The sequence below is a fragment of the Coenobita brevimanus genome, chromosome 23, assembly GCF_032717465.1.
Source record: "Coenobita brevimanus isolate Jiangsu-jjx chromosome 23, ASM3271746v2, whole genome shotgun sequence".
NCBI lineage: Eukaryota > Metazoa > Arthropoda > Malacostraca > Decapoda > Coenobitidae > Coenobita > Coenobita brevimanus.
Genome location: NC_136976.1, coordinates 43,030,386 through 43,039,675, shown reverse-complemented (window position 1 = coordinate 43,039,675; position 9,290 = coordinate 43,030,386). Strand labels below are relative to the sequence as shown.

Here is a 9,290-nt window from a genome sequence, read left to right as displayed (position 1 = left end):
GTGAAGGGGTTCGGGGGGTTAGGCTACTACCACATCTACGTGGAGTTATATGAACAATTAACCCTAACCAGCCCACCAGTGTAACTTCTTATGGGCCACATCTGGTTGAAGCACCTTAACTCACTCAACCACCAGGCATACATAAGGATATATGGTCACCACCCAGTCTATTAATCGTTTTTTCGGCTGCAAAGAAACAGTTCGGCTTGTCACTCTGGACAGAATCACCTAGGTGTAATAGTACATCAGGTGAGTGAGTGGTAGGCTCTCTCACTTATCACTCATAAGTAAACATTGACTTGGTATCATAGATTGGTCAGAGAAGATGCCTGTTGTCCGAAATGACGAGAGTTGATCCACCTGCCGAAAAAAGGAACAGACTGATAAAATTCGCAAAACATATGGATATTCCAGAAGACCCTCCTACACGCCATAAAAACACTCCTGCTATTATCAGTACACCAGACCTGAATGAGACAACTGTAGTGTATACTCAGTATGAACGATGGGTATATCAGTACCAAAGGTGTGACATGTGAGTGTATGAAGAACTGCCGTACTTCAGGAAATGAACTGTTAAGTCTATGCCCAGAGGCAGACGCATAAAGAAGACAAACGACACCTTTCATATCCAGCCTCATCCAATATTGTAAGAAGAAAAATTTAATGACTGGTTGAGCACTCCAGTGACCCCTCTGGTTTGCAGACCATCTCAGTACAGCTAACTGCCCAGTTCTCGGGCCTGCCCCTCTGTGTCATCTACAGCTATTTCAGCAAGATGCAGGTACGAGGCCGATGAGATACACACCGGACGTACCTCGGACACACTTCATATACAACCCCTACGCATACCCCAGATCTCTGACCTTTCCCTGTGTCATAATATGTCCTTCTCTTCCGGCACGACGCAGGTGCATTAACGGCGAAATGGGCATCAAACGCACCCAAGACACATCCAAGACACAATCCAGACTAACATCAAGGACACCACCACGCCTTAAACCCCCTCCCAATCCTTAGAAGAGATACAGAGACTTAGTGATTGTCACAATCAGAGACACACATTGGATTTGGCCGCCCCCGGGTGTGCAGCAAAAGGTGCTATGCGCCTTGACAGGTTGTTTGGTGTAGGTCTAGCTGCCGCAAGATGTCCATTTCTCGTTTATTTTGCCGAGACGTTCGATGTCATCTAGCGCCCGCTCTCTTTCTCTAACTGCAGCTAAAGACACAAAACTCACTGAGAAAACAGCTGCCCCGAGTGAGGATCGAACTCACGACCTTGAGATTATGAGACTCACGCGCTGCCTACTGCGCCATCGAGGCTATAGAAGGTACTACCAAGACGAAAGGAAATATTGTATACACAAGTACATCATCTACAGCAGACAGAGACAAGTAAACATACGTACAGAAATAACATAAGGAGGGACCAAAGCACAAACAATAACACACACACACACACACACGCACCAAAGCACAAACAATAACACACACACACACACACACGCACCAAAGCACAAACAATAACACACACACACACACACACGCACCAAAGCACAAACAATAACACACACACACACACACGCACCAAAGCACAAACAATAACACACACACACACACACACACACACACACACACACACACACACACACGAAGCCCTACACAAGACAAGACAGTACAGTACAATACAAAACATAACAAGGCAAGATTAGACAACACACACACACACACACACACACACACACACACACACACACACACACACACACACTCTCTCTCTCTCTCTCTCTCTCTCTCTCTCTCTCTCTCTCTCCACAAAATTCCACACTCCACGCACCAGGCAGTCGGTCAAGGAAGCAGAATCGTACCCTCGCTAGTCAAGGAGGTGCGTTCCACGACCCCAAGCATCTTGCGGAAAACCAAGCCAAGTTTAAAACCCCAACTTCTTTCCCTTCCCTTGGCCTCACCTCAGCGGCTTAACCCACAAAAGCCACCACAACAACAAACTCTCACCTCGCTTCATGCCGGCCAGAATAATACCTCGCTACCCTCGCTTACCCCACCAAAAAAGAGCAGACAAAAAAATAAGCGAAACTCCTGCCGAAATCCGAGGTTGTGCAATACGGTATCTTTCCACCTCCCACCCTTACCCTCGCCACCACCACCACGGTCGTATTTTTCCCCGGGATCGCCAAACTTGAAGCCAACTTTAGCGACTTACGAGCATAATGAAGGGATGCGGCGCCCGAGGAAAAGAGGACACGCTTTTCCCTTTCCCTCAGACAAGAGAAACTTCCTTTTTCCATAATGTTGCTAAGCGGGCTGGGTAGGGGGAAGGGAAAAGTATTTGAAGGGATAGGAAGAAAGGGAGAATGGTCAGGGAAGGGGGGAAGTGTTTTTATTATGAAAAAAAAAAAATGGCTTGAGGAAAGAAAAGAACTGATGTTAAAGAAAAGGAAAAGGGAAGCAGCTGCGCGAGGAGGAAGTGTAGCCTAATATGAATAAGAGAGGTAGGAAAGAAAGGGAAAAGATGCTAGGGAAGAAGACGAAAGGGGATATGGCTGAAAGGAGGGGGAGACATGAAATGGGAAGAGCAAAAGGCTGTAATGGCTGGGAGGAAATTTGTCACTGGAAGAGAGAAAGGGGAAAATGGATAAGGACGGGAGAGTAAGGAGTTTGGTAAGGGGAAATGAAAGGATGGAATGGATAGGAAAGGAAGAGGAATAAAGAGGAAGAGGTCTGGTGTGGGGAGTGAGAGAAACGAATGAACGAATGAAAGGAGAAGAATAGATAAAGTCTGCGGAGAGAATGAGGAATGCTTGCAAGCAAAGGAAGAGATTTGGTGTGGGGAAAGCGAGAGAGGAGGAAATGGATAGGGAGGGGAGAGGAAGAGGCTTGGTACTGGGGACAAGAGGGACTACACAGAGAACGAAGGCAGAAAAAGGTTGATACTGGAAATGACAGAGGCGAGAATGACAGAGGTTTGGTGTTGAGAAACAAAGAAGAAATGGTCAGAAACAAAGAAATGATGACTGTTGGGACAAGAGGGACTGGGGAATGGACAGGGAGGCGAGAGAAGGAGGTCTAGTGAGGGATAAGGGAAAAGAAGAATTGTCTAGAAGGACAGTCTTGAGAAGAGGGAATTGTTACATATAGGAACGGGAGAAGATTCGGTTAGGAAAAAAAGAGGGGGAGGGAATGTAAGGAAGGAAGGGAAAACGTTTGATTTAGAGGAAAAGAGAGTTGGGAAGGTTAAAGAGGATGACGATAGGATTTGGTACAGGAAAAGAGAGACTCGCATGGGGGAAAGGAATGATGTTGAGAGAGAGAGAGAGAGAGAGAGAGAGAGAGAGAGAGAGAGGTGGGCTTAGAGGAAAAAGTGGAAATCGATGAAAAAGGGGAATAGGGACACGTCGATAGTCAAGAGGAATGCGTTTGGTTGGTTGGTACTGGGAGGGGAGGAGAGGTTACCCGAAAGGAGAGAAATAGAAGAATCTTTCGGGAGGAGAGCGGGGATGGGAGGATCCAAATGAGAAAGAGGGGAGGACGCAAATCGGTGGGTCGGTCGTTTTAGCCTCGCGTCCCATGGCTCTACCTTTGAGTCTGTGAGGTGGACGCTCACGCTAACGCCAGTAGCAAAAACCATATATCCAGTCTTGGCATACCTCTGTCTACAGTCAATATATATCTTTGTTTCACCGTTTGTGCCTTATATCTCTCCTTCTCTCCTACCCTCCTCCTTGCCTAGGAGAAAGGCGGCAGCATGGGAAATGGGGAAGTGGAATATGATGGGGGAGGGACTGGGGAGCAGATTAATAGTTGAGGAGGAAAGGATTTATATATTTACCGGTATTCATTTTGTTTTTGTTTTTGGCGGAGAAAAGAAGGAGGATGATCGTGATAGGGAAGAAGAAAAGAAGAGGTTACTCAAGGAGGAGGAGGAGGAGGAGGAGGAGGAGGAGGAGGCTTGTGTGGAAACAGGAAAGATGAGAAAGCACGTGATCTGTTTGTGAAGGACTGGCTGGGAAGGGAAAGAAGTTATTTGTTTGTGAGCTGTGAGCGGACTTATACCCTGAAACGAGAGGACCAGGATGTAGAAGAGAATGGGGAAGAGGAAGGGAAGATGAGGAAGAGGAAGAAAACGACGAGGAGGAGAAAGAGAAGGAGGGGGTGGAGTAGGAGGAAGTGGAACAGTTTTTGATTAGAAAAAAAAAAAAAGAAATGGCTGGAATGGAAAGAAGAAGAAAGTCTGTTTAGGAAGAGGGAATATGAGAAAGAAACTGAACTGTCTATGGAAATGCCTGGTTGGGGAGGAGAGTATTTGAGAAAAGAGAGGCAGATCCAGATTTGGAGAGAAAAGGAAGAAGAGGAACAGGAGCGCACAAACTATTGGAAAGGAAAGCAAACAGTGACAGACTTATCGGCCCTCTCGAGGCTGTTTGTTAAAGGGTGAGCAATAACAAAGTAACTTCTGTCTGAAGAGAGAACCTGTATTTTTACACAGGAAAAATCATCTTGCTTATGAGTCAAAAACAAAGAAAGGAAATCAGGAAGGCCCTCCCCCACCCACCAAACCCCAGAGCCTAAGCCAGCTGAAAAAAGTGAAAAGCACCACCAAACAGTACAGAAAAACAGCCATGGCGATTTCACAGGACAGGATGGCTGGAACATAATATTCTACACTTTAAAAAATGTAAAGGAAAAGTACCATAACTGCTTAGGAAAGAGAAGAAGAGGAGGAGGAAAATCTACTTGGAAGGAAAAAAAGTGATTGGGTATGAGAGAAGAAAGCTGCTTTGGGAACAGAGAGGAGAAAGAAGGCGATCTGTCTGAGAGAGAGAGAGAGAGAGAGAGAGAGAGAGAGAGAGAGAGAGAAGGACTTCGTGTTGAGGGAGGAAAGGGAAAGAAAAGCGGGGGAGGTGGAGGAGAAGGAGGAAGATTGTGGCAGAGAGGAAGAAGAGAAGTGATGTCCGGTAAAGAAAGAAATGAAGAGAGAAATGCAGTGAAGAAGAAAAGAGGGACTTGTTTCTGAAAGGAACGGGAGGTCACGCGGCATGGGAAAGAAGTCATCCGTAAGTGGTATAAAGCTGTGAGAAGGATGGAATGGGGGGATGAGGGAGGGAAAGTAAGAGGGGAAAAGGAAATGTAAAAGTGAGCGAAGGAAAAGTATGAGTAAAAGGAAAAACGAGAGGATGCTGTAACTGATGGGAATGAAGGAGGTGCGAGGAAACGATATGAGGACTGATGAAAACACATATAATTAGGGAGGACAGGTGAGGCAAGGATAAATAAGAGGATGTAAGAAAACGAGAATTGGAGAAGTGGGGTAAGAAAAGTTAGAGGATGGAGGAAAAGGGGGAAAACTGAGGAGGAGTGAAGGAAGGGAAAGTAAGGGGACGTTGCAAAAAATAAAATTGAAAAAAGAGGGAAGGAAAAGAAATTACGACGTTAGTTGGGAAGGGAGTCTTCATCCCTTTAACTAGTGACTTGTTTCTTAGACTAAATACAACCTCCTCTTAGCACACAAACTCCTATTACTCACCCACTGCTGACGATAATAGCCTGATGTCAGCTTTTGGAAAGAATAATAATAGTTTTTCCTACCATGAGAAGGCCAATAAAGCCAAACAGAAATCGTTATGGTAGGGAAAAGTTTGATATATATTCTTTCGAGTCCCTTCATCACATAAGTCCATTAGGAGGCGAATATAATCGACCACAAGCAGCCAGACAACAATAAGAAATACGTCACGGTACTAAAAGGATTAACTCTCACAATGATGATGTGTTTTAGAGTGAATTCTTGCTGCTTCTAGACGATTTGGCGTTTCTTAGGAGGGATTTTTCGAACTAGAGGAGGAATTATGACCTTCTGTAATCCATAACAGTAAAAGATGCCTATCCGAAGTTGATCAAAATCGTCTGGTGACAGCGGGAAGAAGTTAGAAAATACGTCGTCGGGTGGAAAGGGTTATGCATTGGACTATGTAAAGAATGAAGAAGATTGATGCGGGCAAGAAAGGGAAAAGGAAAAGAATGAGAGAGAGAGAGAGAGAGAGAGAGAGAGAGAGAGAGAGAGAGAGAGTTGAGAAAATGGCTGGAAAAAGCAAAGAAGTATGAGTAAAGTTTGAGTAAAGATTGAGGAGAGTGGAAATCAACAGTAAGGTATAGTAGGGAAGTCATTGATGAGGGAAGGGTAGGGGTGAAGACGAGGACGGAAGGAAAAATGTGAAAAGAAAGAAACGGAAGTGGGAAACAAAGCAAGGAAAAAATAGGAAGGAGAGGCTGATGATGGGCTGGAATAAGAACAGGAAATAGAAAAGAAAGAAGACCGGAAAGCAGTGGAAAGTGGACGAAACTGGAGGAGAACAAAGTAAGAAACTAGAATGGCACTCAGTAGAGCGCATACCTCGGCCAAGGCCCAACATGCAGTTCCTTTTAATTCAATCAGGTCTAATCCAATATGGAAAAAGACTACTCCCCCCCAAAAAAAAAAAAAAAAAAAATGTAAATCAGCTAGATCCGGAGTTTTATATGGATCCGCGCCTAACTGTACACATTCGTAGATACCAACATCCTAAATATGCTTGATTTTTTTCATCAAGTTCCATGCAATATTCACTGAAAAATTTACGAGAATGTCAAAAAAAGCCCTATCTCGCAGTGTTAAAGGAAGTGAAAAAAAAATTCCTGGATCCGCACCATTATCCGGATCTGCACCAACATTTTATGGAGTCTATTCTGGGCCAAGGCCCATTCTTCTACAAAGTTTCGTGGAAATCCGTCCAGTGGTTTTTGTGTAATCTTGTTCACAAACCAAACAACTAACAAACAAACGGACAGGGGTGAAAACATAACCTCCTTAGCGGAGGTAAAAAATGGAAGGAAAGGCTGATAATGATAAGAATAATAACAGGAAGGGGACGGGGAGCCAGGCAGGAAGGCGGTGGAAAAAGGAAGGAAGCAGAAGAGGATGAGGATGAATTCGGAGTTATTCAAGGTGTAGAGGAGAAGGGTGAAAGATAGAGAAGGAAAATCATGTAATACTATGGAAGTCTGAAAAAAAAAAAAGTCATGTAAGTAGGATAAGAAAGGAAAGGACAGTAAGAAAATAATTAAAAAAGGAAGCAAGCTGAATATCGTGTGGATGAAACGATGGGAATAAAGAAAATAAAAAAAATTCGATAAAAAAAGGAAATACTGATGACAGTAGGAACAAGAATGGGGAAGGATGGGGAAGGAGGTAAGGACTGGTAAATAAATAGGAGTACGTGGAAGCGTGAGCCACAGGAAGAGCACCGTACTATTCCTTTTGCATTCTATGGAGGCATCAAGTCATCTTACATGGGGTTTTCACAAACCAACCTTCAGCTGAGAGTAATTGTAGTAATCAGTGGGTTAAAAAATTTCTTGAGAAACTGTTGGAATGCTTAAATTTTCCTTACCTTATTAAAATAGTCAAAATTTATCTAAATAAAATGTTGAGGTGTATCCAAGGCAGCAAGTGGGTTAATCAATGAAACAGGTTTTGTTATGTGAAAGGAAGGAACGAGTGGTAAGTAACTTATAAGAACAGCGAAAGGCACATAACTGTACATAGTTGCTGCACATAACGTAAGTATCACTGGTTTATAACGAGGTTATCTGGTGGGGAAAAAAAAAAATCTACTAAGATCAAACCAGCATGCGTGAGAAAAGGATAGAATACAGTGAGGCTCCCCCAACCACCATACCATCGGGCCAAAAAGAGAAAAGAAAAGAAAGAAAGAAAAGAAAAAAAGGAAGAAAGAAGAAAAATGAATTTGCTTGGAGGAAAGGGCAAACAGAATTTTCACACGAATGGCAGATCAAAAACTATATACTCTATGATCATTATTGTACCACAGAATGTAATGGAAAGCGAAAGAAAACTGAAGAAGGAGGGGTAAGACGAAAATAAGTAACGAAATGGAAAAGGTTGTGATGAAGGCGATATCTAAGATTGTTGACGTCAGGCATAACAACAGCCAAGAAGGAAGGATAGTGGAAAAAAGGCCCGTGTAGAGAAAGAGCTAAATGAAGACAGCAAAACTAAACCCCGTCAAGAATCCTTGGAATGACGGGGTTAAAAGGAAGTGCAGATATGGATGGAGTAACGCCTGGCCATCCACTTGACGAGAACCTTTTTAGGACTTTCAACCCGAGAATAGCATTCATTTGTTATTCTTGCTGCTCTCCAAGGATGCAGCCAAGATACTGTTATCGAAAGGGGTAGGGGCTGAATTATGGTAGTTAATATTTTTTTTTGAGACACAGGAGCTTGGAAAATATGAAAATAATATAGCTTAATTAAAAATGTATCTAGTCTACAGTAGCATGGGAAATAAACCTGGAAACAATTATTAACAGCTGAATGAGTAAAAAAAGAAAATGTTCTAAATTGCTTCCTTCCCGTCAGCTTATTCTGTTTTTTTCTTGTGTGTGTGTGTGTGTGTGTGTGTGTGTGTGTGTGTGTGTGTGTGTGTGTGTGTGTGTGTGTGTGTGTGTGTGTGTGTGTGTGTGTGTGTGTGCGCGTGCGTGCGCACGGGAATGAAATGTGGGGCTATCATTCTCGTCCGTGTGACTGGAGTTGAAGACGACATAAATCACACTAACTGTAAGACTCCATTTCCTCTTCTTTGACACCTCTCACCCTTCTAGACTTTTGCAGTAACTGTCTGTAACACATGCCATTGTCGACACCCCAGTTCACCCTTTGCCAACACAGCGGTTGTGTACAACACCACGTTCTTTCTCTGAAGTCTATGTGAATACTTTGCTAGTAAAAACTATAACTCAAGAGAAAACGCTGGATTAACGAGTGAAGGAGTTATTTTTGTCCCTATAACTCAAAGGTATCTGAGTTAAACCGTTTCCTTTTTGACTGGCAAGTTGACGGGAAAGATAGATATCATTTTATAACATATTCTACAATATTTGAAAAGAGTTATGGTAATTCTCTTTTGACTGGCAGGTTTCAGAAGTAGGCAGTGTTAACCTAGAATTAAGGGAAGAACATAATATCCTTTGTTGTAGTCATGTGCCAACCTGACCATCTGTCCAACCAGGAACTATGGAGGGGGACTCAGGGGGGCATTCATCCCCTCACATCAAGCACAGTCACGCTCCCTCATACTGGGCCGTCTCTCTGTCTCCCAGGCTCTGTCACGTGTTCTGTCACAGATGTAGGGCAAGTTACTTATAGCCTGTGGACGTGTTAGGGAAGACAGTAGTAACAAAAATGAGTATTGGTTAAACGAATGTAATTATAG

The 9,290-nt window shown here is 43.5% G+C and overlaps 1 non-coding gene across 1 annotated transcript; it reads right to left on the bottom strand.

Moving 5' to 3' along the window:
- Nucleotides 1-1,250: 1,250 nt before the first annotated feature.
- On the bottom strand, nucleotides 1,251-1,323 carry TRNAM-CAU (transfer RNA methionine (anticodon CAU)). Its single transcript has one exon. It is a non-coding gene; the product is annotated as a tRNA-Met (tRNA).
- Nucleotides 1,324-9,290: the final 7,967 nt, after the last annotated feature.